The sequence below is a fragment of the Chanodichthys erythropterus genome, chromosome 4 (genome assembly GCF_024489055.1).
Source record: "Chanodichthys erythropterus isolate Z2021 chromosome 4, ASM2448905v1, whole genome shotgun sequence".
In the NCBI taxonomy this organism is placed as follows: Eukaryota; Metazoa; Chordata; class Actinopteri; order Cypriniformes; family Xenocyprididae; genus Chanodichthys; species Chanodichthys erythropterus.
Genome location: NC_090224.1, coordinates 17,500,983 through 17,520,196, shown reverse-complemented (window position 1 = coordinate 17,520,196; position 19,214 = coordinate 17,500,983).

Sequence of the window (19,214 nt, the reverse complement as noted above, 5' to 3'; positions counted from 1 at the left end):
GATAGATAGATAGATAGATAGATAGATAGATAGATAGATAGATAGATAGATAGATAGATAGATAGATAGATAGATAGATAGATAGATAGATAGATAGATTCACTAATATATCTTGCTTGCATAAATGTATTTGTTCAAAATACACAACTACTTTTAAAATAATTTTTTAGTAACAGGAGGAGTAGTTACAGCATCTCCCAGCAGGGGCTAACTGGACCATGTTAACCATCCCAGTTAAAAATCTCACACACAATGTCTGTTGTGTTCAAATAGTTTGCTGTATAGGAATATGTAAATTACATTGCATTGGTTTGCAGGTGGTTAGTGAATAAGACAGAGGTTTTTGTGCTGGAATCCTGTTCATAAAACTGGCACAACTATATAGAGAATTCACTCCTTAGCCTCGGGGTTTACCTAAGAGACTGTCCTTCCAATTAATGTACTGGATGTTCTCTTGGAAGAATATGCCAGTATGACAAGTAACAAAACAAAATCTGTACTAGAACATGCTGTTCAGTCAGTTGCAGCTGTAGAAAAACAGGCAGAGTGGATGTACACAGTAGCCAGTGTGAGCACATTGGTGTTGGACTGATCTATGGCCTGTACGCTGGCTGGATTTGTTTAACCCTGAATGTCAACCGGTGCTGTCTGGAGCATGTGTGCAGGTAATATGTACCAGATGACTAGAGTAGAAGCCCAGGCTGACTGAATACAAAGCGAGTGTGGAGAAGAGGTTTTTTTTTTTTTTTTTTTTAAACCTGACAGCAGGTCAAATCTCTATTCAGTGGGCCTGAAGTAGCATGTAATGGATGATGTGAATTGCTGCTTGAGTTTTCAAAAAATAAAAAAATATGCTAAGTATAGGAGTTGTAAGAATTATGAAACAACTAATTCCATATTTACAGTATGATAATTGGCTATTTAAATTTACCAAAATTGTCATGTTGGACATGTAACATAATCCATCAACATTATGAAAATTACATTGGAATTCTTTTTCTTTTTTTTTTTTTTTAGTTGGTTCTCTGGAGTTCACATACATATGCATCTACATGCAAATACCATAGTATTTTTGGATGCCATCAATGTACCTCATTAAAAAAATAAAATAAATTATTAGGCTGCAAAACTTTTTTTTTTCTTCTGAATATTAAACACTTTTGACATCTTCGGCATATTTTTGTGCTGCGCTCAGAAAGGGTGATTATACCCTTGGATTGGCGAATAAATGTTTGCCCACTAAACTGAGAGTGGGTGGGGTGTGCCAACACACCTTGGTCATCCATGTATGCCAGCCAGTGTCTGAGCAGACCAACCACAGTCTGGACGGATGAACGACCTGCTGTTAGCAGGATGTGCTAAAGAGGATTGCACTTTCCATTTTGCATATTCATCCTGAATACAAATAAATAAATCTCAGAATCCAAACATTCAAGGGGCATCTTTGGCAGTCTAGACGACCACCCAGACAGCCATGGGGTTGGGTTTTGAAACCCTCACAAACACCCAAACAAATAACAAATAGCAAACAAGCGTAGATCATCATGACGCTTTGAGCTAACGAAATGCGATAGAAATAGTAATGAAAAAGTTTGTCTTTAACAGTCCCTGTTTATCTCTGGATAAAACTGCTCTATGAAATGTTTTTTAAATGTTCATTCAAAAATTTCACACCTCATATTCTAGACATTGTACATATTTGCTTAAAAAAAATTATTGCATACAGTGCCATTTCAATTTAAAGGTATAGTTCAATCAAAAACGAAAATTATCCCATGATTTACTTACCCTCAAGCCATCCTAGGTATTTATGACTATCTTCTTTCAGATTAACACAATCAGAGTTATATTCCAAGCTTTATAATGTTAGTAAATAGGGCAGGAGATTTTGAAGCCCAAAAAAGTGCATACATCGATCATAAAAGTAATCTCAAGGGGGTTAATAAAGTCCTTCTGAAGTGAAGCAATGGTTTTTTGTAAGAAAGAAATTCATATTTAAAACTTTATAAACTATAATATCTGGCTTCCAGCAACGGCCTTACCCAAGTCAATTTCTGGTGGAAGAGTGACCTCTGACCTGACGAATGACGTAGAGTAGATGCCTCTTGCGGTTCAAACAAATAGGGCTGGGCAACAAACTCAAGCTCCTCTTCTCTTATATCGAAATCCACTGACATTTCTCTTTAAGAATTCTCATTTTAGACTTCTAAATCATGACTGGTGTTTTGTTTTGCTCTATCCTCTGCGCTCCCACGTTCGTCTTGCGTCTCTTCTGCCGGAACTCGATGGAAGTCAGTTATTATAGTTTATAAAGTTTTAAATATGGATATTTTTTCTTACTAAAACCCATCGCTTCACTTCAGAAGGCCTTTATTAACCTCCTGGAGCTGTACAGATTACTTTTATGATGGATGGATGCACTTTTTTGGGCTTTAACATCTCGAGCCCCATTCAATACCATTATAGTCAAGTCAAGTCAAATTTATTTATATAGCGCTTTTACAATTGGTTATTGTTTCAAAGCAGCTTTACATATTAGAAGCACAGAAAAAAAGGGAAGTGGTTAAAAATAAGCTGTACAAACAAGCGTGGTAATATGTAACATATACAAGATGTTGCTACATTAAGCCAATGTCAGCTGACTGGAAAAAAACCCCTAGGAGAAAAACCCAGCGTGCTAGCACTGGGAAAGAAGTCCTAGGAGGGAAAAAACCCCTTGGAAGATATATATAATATAATATATATAACTCTGATTGTGTTTATCTGAAGGAAAATAGTCATATACCTAGGATGGCTTGAGGGTGAGTAAATTATGGGATAATTTTCATTTTTGGGTGAACTAACCCTTTAATCTTTATTTTATATTACTGACCATTTTTGCCGAAGGTGCACATTTGATAACATCATCAAAGTTAACAAGCTTTAGATTAACAAATTCATCAGCCAAACTGTCTTTATAGTTCATATGTGTGTGTTGATGACTAAATGTAATTTGTATACTTTAGTCCACAGTACTACAGTATGTTCAAAATACAAAAGACCAGAACTTTTCCCTTTTCAGTTAATTCTTATATATTAATATTGGAAATTAATTGATGCTGAAGTTTAATTATTAAAGAGGGCATGAAACTGAAGTCGTGATTGTCCTTGGAATTGATTGGATGGTTGTGGTTTGCTATTGGTGGATCACATGTAAGTGTCAGGTTGTAAACACGTCATCAGAGAAGATATGTTGATGCAAAAATTGCATAAAAATTGTGAGGACGCATGAATTTAAAAAAAAAATATGTGCACAGATAAATCATTTCTAATAAATACTGCAATTCTCTGTTCAAAACATGAACTGTCAAAGTTGATTTCATGGTGACTAAGAAATCAGGTCAACTGATTGACTAATATCTGCATTCAGCGGCATACATTTGTGCTAGACTGATATGAGTCTGAGAGTTTCTCGAGATTGCTCCAAATGGTTCTCTTATTGCTTTAGTCCTCCCAAGCGATTGGTTGCATTTCAATATTACTGTCAATAAATTTGCAGCCAACAAAAAGGAATTAAACTCAGTAAAACGCCTAGCGCTATTAGTTTGAAGAGATAGAATACAGCTCTTCCAAGCAGTCCATACAGCACATCATCTCCTGTGGGTCAAATAAATCTCTACGCCATGCTTTCCACTCAGTAAAACCATTCAACTTTTACAGGCGAATGTAGCATAAGAAAGAATGAAAAAACAAGTGGAAAATTCAAGAGGCAGAAAAGTCAAAAAGAGCAGAGTCTTCAGAGGCACTTTACAACCCAACTACTTGTAATCAAAAAGAGCATGTTTTACGTGAACATTTAAATGCATTAATCATGTGCAAAGGCACGAGGGACCTCACTCCATCACCCTCTGTAATTTACAGTGCCGGCCCCCCAAGAAGGAGGAGAAAAAGAAAACACAAACTAGGCCCATGGGTTTGATAAAGATGTTAGGTGATGAAAACTGACTTAAAACGATCGCATACGAGAAAGAGTCTGGCCAACTTTTGCACCTGGCTCCGAAGGAGCAGCTAAGCAAACTTCCTTTTCCCGTTGTGACGTCTTTTTTCATACACGTTTCAGCCTGTAAATGGACAGGACAGCTACAAGTGCTCTCGGCTACATTTGGTCAAACCACCACGACTCGATCAACAGAACCGCTGTTTTTGCTGATCACGAAACTTTGCATAGTAATTTGACGTGCACACCTCAGTGAACACAGAGGCCGTGCACCATCTGTAAAAGCGCTACGAGTTTGCTTGATTTCATTTACACTGTCATTTTTGTCTCGTAATGTAATTTGATGGAGACGCTGCCTTCTCTGGTCCTTAAAAGCGTGTCAGGGGAATTTATTTTCCTGTAAAAACAATTTCCTCATTGTGTTGGTTCTAATGACTGAAAGACTTCCATAAAGCAAATTCGACTTCGACATAATGAGCTGAATTTGTTTCCTCTGAGTTGCTCTGCTAAAACGGCAAAGTATCATAATTAGTTTTTCTGATTATTTGTCATGTTGGTAAAACTACTTTATGTGGCAGGATGCTTATACAGTCTGTACATTATGGCTTAGTTTTTTCTTTTAAATCATGTCGCTTTTCCGTTGCAAAGCTGTTTTATTGATTATATTTTCCCTGATAATATGCTATATTTCATTATGCATTCATATGTTCCTACTTAATCCTAATTACATTTACAATGTTTGAGTGATTTTTATCTGAATATAATTTAATACAATTTTATATTTCTCTCTTCGACTTACTGACAAAGGCAAAACCCTTTTAACAGTCATACAACACAATGAAGAGTTATAGATGTATATATTACGTGTGTAATCAATGTTTCTATGTATTTTATCAAATCAAAATCCCGTTTTCCACGTGAACTTTATGGTGCTGTTAATCTGCATTCAACTCATATTACAACATAACTTGAACAATCAAGCATGAGTCAGTTTCGAATCAGAATTCCCCTTTTCCAATTCAACTGAATTTCTTTTTTTTTTTTTTTTTTTTTTTTTTAATCCACTCAATTCAGTGATTCATTCTGAAGTATTTGAACAGCTCACTTTCAGACTAAATTGTTCAGAGTGTTTTTTCACTAAATGTTTTAAAATACTTTTGGACACAGAAAACAAAATGTGTGTTGGATGAGGTTGACATTTACACATTTTCTGAGAAAGAGTATTAAAACATTAGCACTATACAATGAAGCATGTAAAGTACCAAACTGTTCCATAATTTGACTTTTGCCTTAAAGAGTTAGTTCACCCAAAAATGAAAATTGTCATTAATTACTCACCCTCATGTCGTTCCACACCCGTAAGACCTTCGTTCATCTTCGGAACACAAAACACTGCTTAATGAAGCTTCGAAGCTTTATGAATCGTTTGTTTTGAATCAGTGGTTTGGAGTGTATCAAACTGCCAAAGTCACGTGATTTCAGTAAACAAGGCTTCGTAACGTCATAAGTGTTTCAAAATTTCACTGGTTCACCACTGGGGGGCGTGACTTTGGCAGTTTGAATGACGCTCCGAACCACTGATTCGAAACAAAAGATTTGTAAAGCTTCGAAGCTTCATGAAGCAGTGTTTTGAAATCGCCCGTCAGATATTGTTAAATAAAGTTTTTTTTTTTTTTTTTTTTTAACAAAAAGTATTCTTGTCTCTTTATAACATTAAGGTTGAACCACTGTAGTCACATCAACTGTTTTAAATACGTCTTTAGTAGCTTTCTGGGCATTTGAAAGTGTTAATTATCTTGCTGGCAATGGAGGCCTTACTGAGCCATTTGAATTTTATCAAAAATATTTTAATTTGTGTTGTGTCATTTTTGGGTGAACTAACCCTTTAATAGTACAAGCTTGTAAAAACCTGAATACATGAAGATAGTAATAATTCAGTAATTTATGCTATACTGAGTAAACACACTCTTTTTTTAACATTGCATTGTTTTTCCCCCCTAATGAACACATCATTTTAATATATATTATCAATATATTCATTATATATTAACTTATTCCCTGCCAGGATTTTTTTTTAAGTTGCCAGCCACCACCTGCATTTTTGATAATCACAAAAATTTTGCCCCCAGAATATTTTGTTGTATGAATATCTGAACATGCAATACATCAAAAGAAAGAACAAAACCCGTTTTATTCTAAGCTTCATTTATCAACACTTGAATGTGGGTAAGTGTCATGAAAAAGGCAACATCTTGAACAAAAAGCTGAGAAAATGTGCATAAGAAATGCTTGTATTGCTTGTTTCTTCGTATTTTTTGCCTGTGTTTTGATTTGGATATTCTCTACTCTTTCAGAAGATGTGTAATAGCGCCCCCTACCGTATAACAGTGAAAGCACAGAAAGCCAAAAATTTGGTGTGGAAGCCTGGTGTCATAAATGACGGAAAATTCTGTCAATGGTGGGGAAAGTGATATTAAAATATTTCATATTTCATAATTACAAAACTATATTATTTTAATTAAAAGTATTAGTTCACTTCAGAATTAAAATTTCCTGTTAATTTACGCACCACCATGTCATCCAAGATGTTTATGTCTTTCTTTCAGTTGAAAAGAAATTAAGGTTTTTGCCGAAAATATTCCAGGATTGTTCTCCATATAGTGGACTTCAGTAGGGTTCAACGGGTTGAATGTCCAGTTTCAGTGTAGCTTCAAAGGGCTCTACATGATCCCAGACGAGGAATAAGGGTCTTGTTTAGCGAAATGGTTGTTAATTTTCTAAAAAAAATAAAATAAAATGTATATACTTTTTAAACAAAAATGCTCATCTCGCACTGCTCTGCGATGCGCCACGCTTTACGTAATCACATTGGAAAGATCACACACAATCCTGGAATGTTTTCCTCAAAAACCTTAATTTCTTTTCAACTGAAGAAAGAAAGACATAAACATCTTGAATGACATGGTGGTGAGTAAATTATCAGGAAATTTTAATTCTGAAGTGAACTAATCCTCTAAATTCTTAAATTATACAATGAACATACTTATAGCACATTACTTTTGCCATGTTGCTCGTAGTGTAACTATTGAAATGTTAGCTTTCAGATTGGCTTGGATAGTATTTCTGTAGTGTATTATTTTAGCTTTTGGATAACTTTTTTTTTTTTTTTCAAAGTTAGCTTGCCCTTAACAGTATCTGAACAGTATATGATTCTAGCAACTGTAATGCATTTCACAACGCATCTCTGATCTTCAATAGCAACACTGGTAATTGCAGTGTTAGTTCACATTAATCAAAGTGTCAGCTGCAGGGAACTACAGGCTTTGTTTTGAGAAGGGCCTCCACCTAGCTTCCACCAGAGTGCATCTATTAAGGGGTTAAATAAACACTATTTGCTAATACGGCCTTTATTGCAGCTTGAGTGGAAGGAAACGGAGTCACCGAGTGTTTGCAGTGCAGGTATGGAAGCAATCTCTTGAAAAAACGCAAACATTGTGGACTGTCCACAGTGTTTGTGTGAGTGTGTCTGTGAAAAAGACAGATAGAGGGAGAGTTGATCACTGAAAAGCTTCTGCAGATGCTGCTGTGCGCACTGTCAGGTTGAGGGCTGGGGATGATTGCAGCATCTGGAGTGAATTTATCGTATAATTCGGCGTATTACTGGTGCAGTCTCCATATAAGTAGCATGACCACGTTTACAGTCCAGTCCGTAAGCCTGCAAGTGCCCTCTGCCCTACGCTAATTTATACTTGTACAGGGCCGAGAGAGAACAGAATTTATTATAGTCACTAAAGTACTTGAGTGAATCGCACAAAAACATGCTATATTTCACCCGTAGAATCAAAACAAAATATGGTCATTCACCTTACTTCAATACCATATATTTGGATTTTAATACTTGCATCATAAATAAATATGCATCAGTTAAAGGCAGTACAACAAATACTTGGAGGGATCGTTCACCCAAAAATTAAAATTCTGTCATTGTTTAGTCACTTTCATGATGTTCCAAACTTGTATGAGTTTCTTTCTTCTGCTGAACACAAAAGAAGATATTTTGAAGAATGTTGGTAACCAGACAGTTGACTGTAGCGGGTAGCCATTGACTTCCGTAGTATTTTTTTTTCCTACTGTGGAATCGGTGGTCAATGGGTGCCGTCAACTGTCTTACCAACATTCTTCAAAATATCTTCTTTTTAGTTCAACAGAACTAAAAAGAACAACATAAGGGTGAATAAATGATGACAGAATTTTCATTTTTTGGGTGAACTATCCCTTTAAATATAAATAAATACTATAAACTATAAATATAGCATTTATATACTATAAATACTATATATAAATAATATAAAACTATACTGTATAAATACTTTTTAATATACATTTACAATACTTTTTCAATTAAATTAATTTACTATTGATATATCACTTTTGCATTAAGGTAATGGAAATGATATTCGTTCACATTACAATAATGAGAATTTGAGGGGAAAATGGCTCAATATTTATGAAAATAATGTCACAATGTGGAGAAAAAAAACCTTAATGGATAACACACTATCTAGTTTTCTTTTCATTTAGGTTAAAGCTATCCAGCTGATATTTTTATACTGCACCAATAAAACCTGTCTAATTCTGTCACTGATGCTAGCATATTTCCAGATATACATTGATTGTAATCAAAACTCCAAATGTCTGATTGGTTTTCTTTGGCGCGTCAGTATTTGTTTTGACTGATGAGATTCTTTGTGGTTAAACTCCATGTTCTTTATCATCCAATATCTATTTTATCAGTTAATTGTTTTTGATACACATCCTTTTATCACAACGTGTGCTTACAGGGAGAAAAATGAATGATTTCCAGGCCTGGATGGAATCTAAACCTGCAGAAAACTCCACAAGTTTTGAACACCCATCATTCAGTTCAGTACATCCACCACCGTTTGTGTGTTTTAGTAAATATTTTGGCTTTAATTTAAGCTACGAATACAAGTGTATACCTTTAACACATTTTAACACTTTAATTCTTTTCCGCAGATTTACCTTCCAAAAACCGTTCCTGCATATTCTGCCCGTGCCTGTAGATCTCCAAGTCTGTTTATACTGCTAACCAAAGAGTGCTGTATCATCTGATCCATTTCATCCTTATAACAAACAAAAAGGAGGCCCGTCTGTGCCTGGACTTCTTTGATGAGTCGCTGTTGTGTCTGGCTGATGAGGTAATAATGAGGGTCTTATAATGTTGACATATTAACACAAGTTCATTCCTGCACGCGGCAGCTTGTTTCTGCCAACATTCAAAGCGGCCAATGTTGTGACGGGGTTATGAGTTCTCTGTGGAACGTGGCGGGGCAGATCTTCCCTGGAGATTGTGTTATATTCTCCTCCAAAAATGCTCTGATGTCTATAGATGAAGATGGATTTTGCAGATGACTATTATTATTATTATTGTTTACTATGAATTATTATTTACTATGTCAGCTTAACATGCTGCTAATGACCCTTTTTGGCATCTTCCAGCATGTCATTTGTATTAAAATGTAATATCAGGTGATGTTCTGATGCATCAGACATCAGGAATGTTGACAAGAGCCCATGGGCTAATTTGACAGACTAATTTGCCACAGCAAAAACACATACTCAGACATAAAAGGTTGGAAGAGCTTCATTCAGTGGGATAGGCTAAAGTCTCGGCATGCCCAGATGTGATTCTGTGAGAGGCAAGGGGAAAACAGTTACCTTGCAAAAAAACATGGGCATGCTGTAAAAGTTGATCATATTTAATGAAAAATACAAAGCTTGCACTTAAGGAGAATGAAAAAATCTCTCACAAACTTTATTCAGAGTGGATCATCCATCAATTCCATCCAATGCAAAACTGACCTCAAAGTGAAAACTCACTTTTCATTACTTTTTGAGCCTACACACCTGAAATTTTTGGACATTTTTGATCTCTGGACAGATATTCTTTCCTTTTTTGTCATTTTAATGGGAAAATAAAATGAAATCAGTGTTGGATGTGTGCCTTACTAGGAAAAAAAAAGTAAAGTAAGGGATTACTTTGAATTTTTCTGTAATTTAATTACAGTTACTTCTGATGTAATTGCATTAAATACTGTATAGGGTTCATTGACGAATAAGGTTTTTAAAAGTGTAAAAAAAACATTATGGAGATATAATTAATTTTGAAGTTTTACTAAGTGTTACCAATGAGATTGTGTTTTTTTTATAATCAATTAACACTGCTTTTGTCAATTTTTACAAGATGACCAAAATTTGAAGAATTTTCATCGATTTAACCAAAATTTTGGTTTTACTGAATGACAGTTTTGGTTATACCAAATGACGATATTTTCAAACAATGCTAACAGGCTAATATCTAGCAAAAGGACAATCAAATATTTTATATTTAGTACAAGTTTTTAAAATATAACAACATGTTTTGTAGCAGTTGTACCAATGTTTTGGGACATGTGTATGAGCAAGTGAAAACATTAATTTTTCAAATAGTTAAGAGAGAGTTAGTACCTTTGCTTCATGACCATGTGGTCCTTTGCAGGTTATTGAATGATGTCACATGATATTGACCGCATGACTTAAACCAAAATGGTCCCTTTACATTGGTTACTCCGAATGACATCAATGAAATTAATTTTTCCGGACATTCTTTCTCAATTACAAAGCCACGACTTCTACACATAATTTTAATACCATTTTGAACTATGTTGATATATGATGTTATAAAATCATGCCAGGGGAAAAAAAAAAAAATAAATAAATAAATATATATATATATATATATATATATATATATATATATATATATATATATATATATATATATATTACATTTTAAGATATTTTAATCACAAATGGCCTTTGGACGGTTAAACCAAATTACATTTTGACATTTCAAAATCTTTAAACTACCTTTATATGTAGCAAAATATAATTAAAACGTTTTGGATTCAATAAAAGAGATCTAGTTGCACTACCTTACATACTTTGGATGTCATATCTTGGTGTTTTATTATTATTAAGGCCTTTGGACAAAAAAAAAAAAAAAGACCCATCATATCATTGACCCATAGACTATTGAGCAATATGTAAAATAATAATGGATTTAACATCAAAATGTAACATTTAATTTTATAAAATGTATGTTTATAATGTAGCCTTCTCACTTTACACACTTCGGTCAGTTCAAAAATAATTTATGCAATTTTATATTATTTATTTGAAAGAATTAAAAGTGCAGTTTCATGTCTATCCTTGTATTGTTCAACTGGTCAATGTTGATGTGAGATTTAGAAAGTAATTAGTAATAAGTAATGCAATACTTTTTAGAGAGTAATTAGTACAGTATTAGTACACCATTGAGATGTAATTAGTAGGTAGTAATTAATTACATTTTTACAGTAATTTACCCAACTGAAAATACAGGAAAAAATGGTTAAACTTTTCCCAGTAGACTGACCATCCATCCATCCATCCCCATCCCCATTCCATCCCATCCCGTCCCATCCCATCCCATCCCATCCCATCCCATCCCATCCCATCCCATCCCATCCCATTCATCAATTCCATCCATCCATCCATGAAAAGAGCAAGAAAAACTTGTTCATTCATAGTATAATGAATAATTTGGATAAATAGAATGTTTCCCTCTATTTGACCTTTTTAGGTACATATCAGATTTTAGAATTTCATGTAGTTTGGTAACAATCAGCTTGTAAACTATATAAAGGCACGAAAAATGCAGTTTTTGCAATGAATATCTGGCAACCACAGTTGCCATCTAAGCTGGTATAATGGAAGTGGTTTGTGAAAGAACTGTCCTGTTTAATTGATGTTACTTCTAAAAGTGTTTCCAGGCACATGGACATGGATTCGATTGCGTAAGAAGAAAAAGATTTTCCAGTTTTCCTTAAATAGGAAAATAGTCACTTAAAACAATGGTTTGCCAGCCATCTAGCAGGTGATGAATTGTTTCCTGACAAACTGAAGATGCAGAAAAACCACATTTAAAGACACTCATATAGGGTTTAATTAGAGACCTTCAAAATAAATGCAAAAAACAATATGTCATTAAATGGCGGTTTCTTAGTGCACAGCATTTAACAACCATTCTTAAAAAGACAAAAGTAATTTAATGTGAATATATGCACAAATCAGCCAGGATGTGAACCAGCCACCAAAGCAGAGCTTTAAAGACTTTTTCTTGTTTTGCATGTTTCGTCGCCTCCATCTGACTTTGACTTCACAACATGTACTGTAAAAGTGCATTGTTCTGTTTCTTTTTCTCCATTGTAAAAGCAACATAGCACATCCAGAAAAAACTTGTAAAAGCCTTTTAACTTGCCGTAAATAAGAGAAAAGGGAAGAGTTAATTGAGAATGTTTTTTTGACCTTTAAATGCATGTGAAGATCTAAGACATTCTTTACGCTTCAAAAAAACAAATGCATTGAGGAAAACAATACACATCTCTCAGGGAATAATAAAAGACAAAAGAAAGAGTAAATATATCCAGTTGAATTTATTCTGAGCTGAATTTAAAATCCATGCAGGAATTTGAATTAAGAGTAATAAAATAAGGCAGGCAAACCGGAAAAGCACGCAAGTTTTTCATGCGTACTGTGTGTTTGTTATCCTTACGGGTAGCTTTTTTTGAAGTAGCTTCTTGGTTAAGGAAATTTTCACACACAGGTGTGGAAATTAACCATGCATGCCACCCACACGCCGCCTCTCTGCGCTGCCCAGTGGTCGGATACTTGCTTTGGTGTGTTATGGCGGCAGTATGGTCGTGTTTATCCTCCGTGTCTGGTCTTTTCCAGTGACTTTTCCCTCTCCACTCAAAACGCTCTTAATATTAAAACACTTCAGAACATTTTACAGAGTCAAACATTACGAGATTTGTCTTTCAGGACGCAGGAGAGACCCAATGTGAGCCAATTAAGATAAACACAGAAGTGGTGACTATGCGGAATCGCTGGAAAACTGTAGAAACGGTCTGACTCACTTCTCTTCACTGTGAAATGAAGCGTTTCAGGAAAATGAGCATCAAAATATACATTGCCGCCTTTGAAACGAACACTAACCCGTTCTCGGGCTACATAACTCAGCTGGTGGTCATGTTCAAACCTAACACGTGTGTGTGTGGAACAACTGAACATGCTGTAAATCTGAGTATGTGTTCCGCGACTCCAAACACCGTCAGCTAAAACTGCACTCGGTTTACATTTATTTCCATCTGAGAGAGAACCTTTATGGAAATAATAGCTGTTCAGGGGTTCTGTACAGAATCTTAAGTTCAGTACAGAAGCTTACTGTTATCATCAACAATCATTTTTGGCTCCTTTTTGGGGTTTAAACTATAAGGTTCTTTAGAGATTAAAAAAAAATATTTGTTACATTATAGGTTTTTCAGACCATTATATTGGTTTCTGGGTTCTTTAAAGCACCAGAACATGTTTTTTTTTTCTAAAAGAGAATAAAGAACTAGAGAATAAATGTTTATGTGGAACTTAAGAAGGCTGTAAAACCCTTTTTGATTCTAATTGGAACCTTTTTTGGAACATGTAAAATTACACTCTTAATGCACAATCCAATTCAACCTTTTTGGCTCCAAGGACCTCTATCATCCACAACGATAATCAAAGACCCGACTTTCCTAGTTTCTGAAAATTAAAATTCAGGATCTCATATATTTTAGGAGATGAATGCTGAATGGACCCCCCTCTATTTAACCAATGGATTTATATGACTTCTCCAGTTGTTTGTGATCTACTGGGAAAAATATTACATTATTTTCTACCCAATAAAATGTTTTAACACTCAAAATAATTAATTGGTTTGAGTAGGACAAACTTAAACAAATTAATTTAGTTAAATTAACTGTTATGAGTATTTAGAACTTTTTCTTTTGAGTTCACAGCACTGACATATTTCAAGTGAACTGAACTGTTTCATTGTTTTGAGTTTTATGAACTCATTTCTTTTAATTTAGACAAACTTAAATTTAACTGAAACTCGGCTGGGATTTCCCAGCATTTTTTGTCCATGGCAGTCGAAAGGGAGAGTAAATGCTAAAATTAAGTGTTATATAATGTATTTTATGCAAGATTAATGGTAAGGGAGATTTAGTAGTGATTAATGTTTTATGCTAATTTAGAAGAGTTTCTGTTAATGTGGGTTTTTTGAGAGTTACCATCATGTGACAAGTGGTGCATGCTGCTTGGTATGAGAGCAGGTAAGTTGCATAATAAATTGGTGTACTCAAATATTTAAAGTTAAGAACAATAAAAATGCATGAGTAAAAATCTTACTTGAACTTTGAGTTTCTTAACTTAAAAAATGCTCATTCAACTTTTTTGAGCTCTGACAAGTTATTAGGGTTTACAGTGAAGTAAATAACTAAAATGATTTGCAAGAACTCAAAATAAAAAAGTTAATTAGCTAAATCTTTTATGTTAATTGCTATCAAAATGTATGAGTTAGCTAACTCAGTACTTCAAGTTAGGAGCAATTAACATGCATGATTACTATAAACTAAAAAATTGATAGTTCTGCTTACTTAAAATTAGATCATCATAACTCAAAAAAATTATTGTAACTGATTACCTCAATTTTTTTTAGTTAGCCTAACTTATTTGGGTTTACAGTGTCTGCATAACAAAAAAAGTATGTTCATTATAAAAATCTGACATTTCCAAGTTTAAAAATCGCAGTTTTAAAATTAGGTCATCTCATATATCCAGATTTTCCAACACTGTGAGAACCCTGTTTTTTTAAAGAAAAGAAGAAGAAAAAACATTGTTAAAGTGACCACTATTAATTAGAAATGTTTTGATTTTACTGTAGTTGTTTTAGCTTATTTTAATGCTTGTTTTGTTATTTTATTTTTTACTGAGGCCCCCTAGTGGGCCCCGGACTCCTGGTTGAATGAGAAAAAAGAAAATTTGTTTGTTTGTTTTTGTACATAATATGAAAGAAAATGGGGTTGAGTGTTATTTGGACCCTAAATATCTTTTGTTTTTTGCAGAAGAATGTTTGGAACGACATGAGAGCGAGACACTATCACTTTAAGATGAGCAAATCGACACATCATTGCATGTCTATAAAGCTGAATATACAGAGGATCTCCATATGTTATGGCCTCTGGCTGTTCACACATCACGTTGGGCGTTCGACATTGAGTACATATGGTGTTCTGAGACTGTTTCTTTTGATGCTGCACATACACAAACCCTCCCACTCTGGTTTATAGATCAAACTGTTAACGTTGGATGTGTCATGCCACACTGCTCAGCAACAGAGATGTTTTGGATGTATTTGTTTGCTGTGATCTTGAAGGAGTTTATCAGTAGATGATGCAGTTGTTGATTTAAAACGCACAGTGTAATTTTAATCAAGGCATCATGATCAATGTTGCAACTGGACCGTAGAGGTCTGGAGGGCTGAGACGCCAGTGAAAAACACTTGTAAGCTATAATTTGTGTTCGTAAAGCATGTTAATCATAGGCCAAGTGTGCTGCTATGTGCCATCAACTCACGATGAATGACTTTATATCGATATATGGTGTTTTTTGGCAGATTTTTGTAGTAGCCAATGAGTGGTAAGCCTCACAGAGTTCTGGAGACTTTGCCAGTGTTTTGTCTATGGAGGAAAGCCCCGTAATTCATAACAGTTTTGTGAATTTCTCCATTTGTTAGTCTGTGTGGCTTTTGATCTGGCACAGCTACGCACAAACAGGCTTTGACTACAATCATTCGTTTGTCTTGCAGTGAAACACAAGAAGCCGAGAACAGCACAGAAAATGCAAAGGCCTGTTTATAGTCTGTACTGTATTTATGAGAGCAAGCTGATGACACTGATTTGTTTTAAAAGGCAGACAACCTAAGGAATTATGGGAGGATGGATTTAACCCTCTGGTGTTGTTCGGCCATTTTTGACCTTCATTGGAATGGTACGAAACTTGGTTAAGGTTTTGGCACTTGCTGTGTGATCACACACACACAAAAATCATGGACATGATTTGAAAAGGTTAAATAGTCCTAAAAAGTCACACTTGTATTGTTCGCGGTCAAAAATGACCGCATTGGAAATGGGAGACGAATTTCATCTATTGGAAATGTTTGGTACTGCGGCCAAACTAATTCTTACTGAAAGCTCATTTTTTTAGATATCAGCCTCAAATTTGGAACACAGCTTGCTTGGATGTATGGCTTTGATTTTTAGTGTGAAAAATGGTTTGGAAGATATATATTTCATATAAAAACTGGCATTTTTTTAAATGCATTTTTCATAGCAATAAATGTAAAATTTTATAACTTTTTTCAAGTTCACTTTTTTTTATGTTTTTCACTTAATCTGCCAAGTGTCATCTTTAAAAAGAGACCAAACTTAAGTCTGTGCTCCAAAGCATTCACGATTTATGACTCATAAAGTAAATAAATGGATTATAACTACTGCATAAATATGATTAGTACCATTAAAATCCCCAAAACATACAAAATATTAATTCAAAAACATTATCAAATTAAAATATAGTACAATAATTTCATTGATATATATGTATCATATGATTTTTTTGTTATATTGTTATGTCTACTATATTTGTCTTTTAACATGAAGAAATAATACAAAATATTAATTTTTTTCCTATTAAGATTCTTCTCACATAAGCTGTTTAATCGAACTGAAACAATTTTTCAATGCTTTTGATTATACTGACAAAGTTATTTTATATTTTATTTACCATTAGTTTTGAGACCTCTTCACCCAGTGATAATAAATGCAGTGTCTGCAGTATTAAGACTTTTTGTTCAGTAGAAAAATCACTTATTGCTTTGCTATGGTTATTGCAAAGTGTTCCTCCACCATCATAATCAGACAAAAGCTTGCGGTCTCCAGGGATCTTCATCCAGTGCTCTCCATAATTATTGTCCGGATTGCACGCAGTCTTGATGGGATGAAAAATCTAAACTGTAACCAACAGGGAAAAATTGCATGCGAATCATCTGAAGTAGAGTATTGTATGCCTGCCCTATATTACTTACAAATCACTGGCTGCCTGCTGCATTGCCATTCTACATCTTCTGGTGATTTATCGGTTCAAACTTCAGCTATCTATTGAAAACATGTGTCTCATATTAAAGTCTTCCCCTCCACTTCAAATAAATCAAGCATACTTGACACTCAAGTTTATTGAAGCCATATTACTCAGAGCCAAGCAGAGACGGCTGCCTCTTAAACATTTACATATTTGGGATGACAGAATTTTTAGAAAGACAAAATTATACACATTTAAATTAGTTCCATGAAGCCAGATAGATTCAGTTGCAATTAAAGTGACACTGATCAGGAGTGCAGCCACAGTACGAACAAGACGCCGTGCAGTTGGCTGATGCCGTATTTCCACTGAGTTGACAGAAACGAGCACAACAAACAAAGCGGAACTGCCAAAGCGGACCTGCGGTCTCTCCACAATGACAACGGCTGGAGTAACGCTGCCTCTTTGAACCGCTGTGCTCTCGCTTTGCATTATTATTAATGGGCTAATATGATTATGGGGCTTTCAGCATATGAATGCCTCACCTCATTAAAAAGCTTCCTGTGCAAATGTCTGCGGTCCAAATCAAAGCATGTCATCACCTTATGTTCATTTGTTATTTTCACCCTGCTCCAAATTCAGACAATCCATCGACATGAATTCAGTAGGCTACATTCACTGCAGGCACAATATCTTTTCCATTTACTATAACATAAAACATATTAACATATGCACATATGTTTTATCACCATTCTTGTGTGATAAAAGTTAATGGTAACACTTTATTTCTATGGTCTACTTTAAACATTTCAACGCAATTTCACGGCAATTCATATGTTTTTTTACGAGGTGGCTAGTTTGTACGAATTCTGACATTTTCGCTCGTACAAATTCAAGTTTTTTGCTAAATCGTATGTATTTTACCTACCCCTAAACCTACCCGTCACCGGGGTTTAGACAAATCATACGAATTTGTACGAGTGAGGTTGTATAAATTCGTTCAAAATAGTCACCTCGTAAAATACGTACGAATTGGTCGTGAGATAGTGTTGGACATTCTACTAACTACGCTGGGTAATGACTGATTATATATACTCTGGAGTACATAATAAGATTAAAAAAATTCAGCTCCTAATCAGAATACAGTTACCTTTTTATTGATTACATTTACTTAATATTCACAAAACGGCAGTCAATTATTAAGAATTCATTGACCCTAATTATTCTTTTTTTTATCTATTAAATTTTCATTTCTCAAAAGTTAAGGACACACAGACTGGCTACTAGTCAAGCGACTACTGTATGAAAAATAGAGACAGCATAATAATTGTTCTTACTCTGTATTTTTTTTTTTATCAATATATATGGTACAAGATTATGCTATTCAAATCAACGTAATAAACCTCTTAGGTTAAAAGTAATCAAAAAGTAGTCTGATTATATTACCTAAAATGTAATGTACCTGTAATGTCAAAGATTATGTTACTAACAATTTTTGTCAAGTCATTTGTATTCAGTAATGGATTACAAAATAATCGACCCAGCACTGACTATAAGTAACTTCACAACTACATATCAACTTATTATACTATCCCGAACGAAATTTTCATATGCGTTATGTTATATTCGTGATCCAAAAAATTCATCAAGCACAGAGATCTTGCACACAGAGTCCGATGTGTATTAATGAATGCGAACAAATTCACAAAACAATACAAAATGGAGTCTTCAAGCACTGAGCATGATTTAGTTGTCCTGAGAAAAAGAGGAAATATTGGGTCCATCCAATCCCGAGATTGCATAGAGAGAAAGGAGAGTTCAGCCTCATCAAGGAGCAATTCAGAGTTTACTTCAGGATGTCAGTGGCTCAGTTTGATGCTTTGCTACTGGCACAATCTGTCTTTATATTCTGTCTCTTTGTATTCTGCACTTTGTTTGTCATACAGTGTTGCTGCTTTGTGCTGTAGACGATGTGGATCAGCTTGTCAGATGGCATTCGGGATTTTGCCATTTGCTTATTTATTTTTTTAATGTGCGAAAATTTTGGACGCAAATTTCGGACTCAGTGTGCACAGATCTTAACATCTAACCTTTACCTCTACTATAATCTACTAATACTCTAATGAGAGTTAGTCATTTACTTTAATGCTATTTTACATATTTTGTTTATGTTGACTTCAGGTGA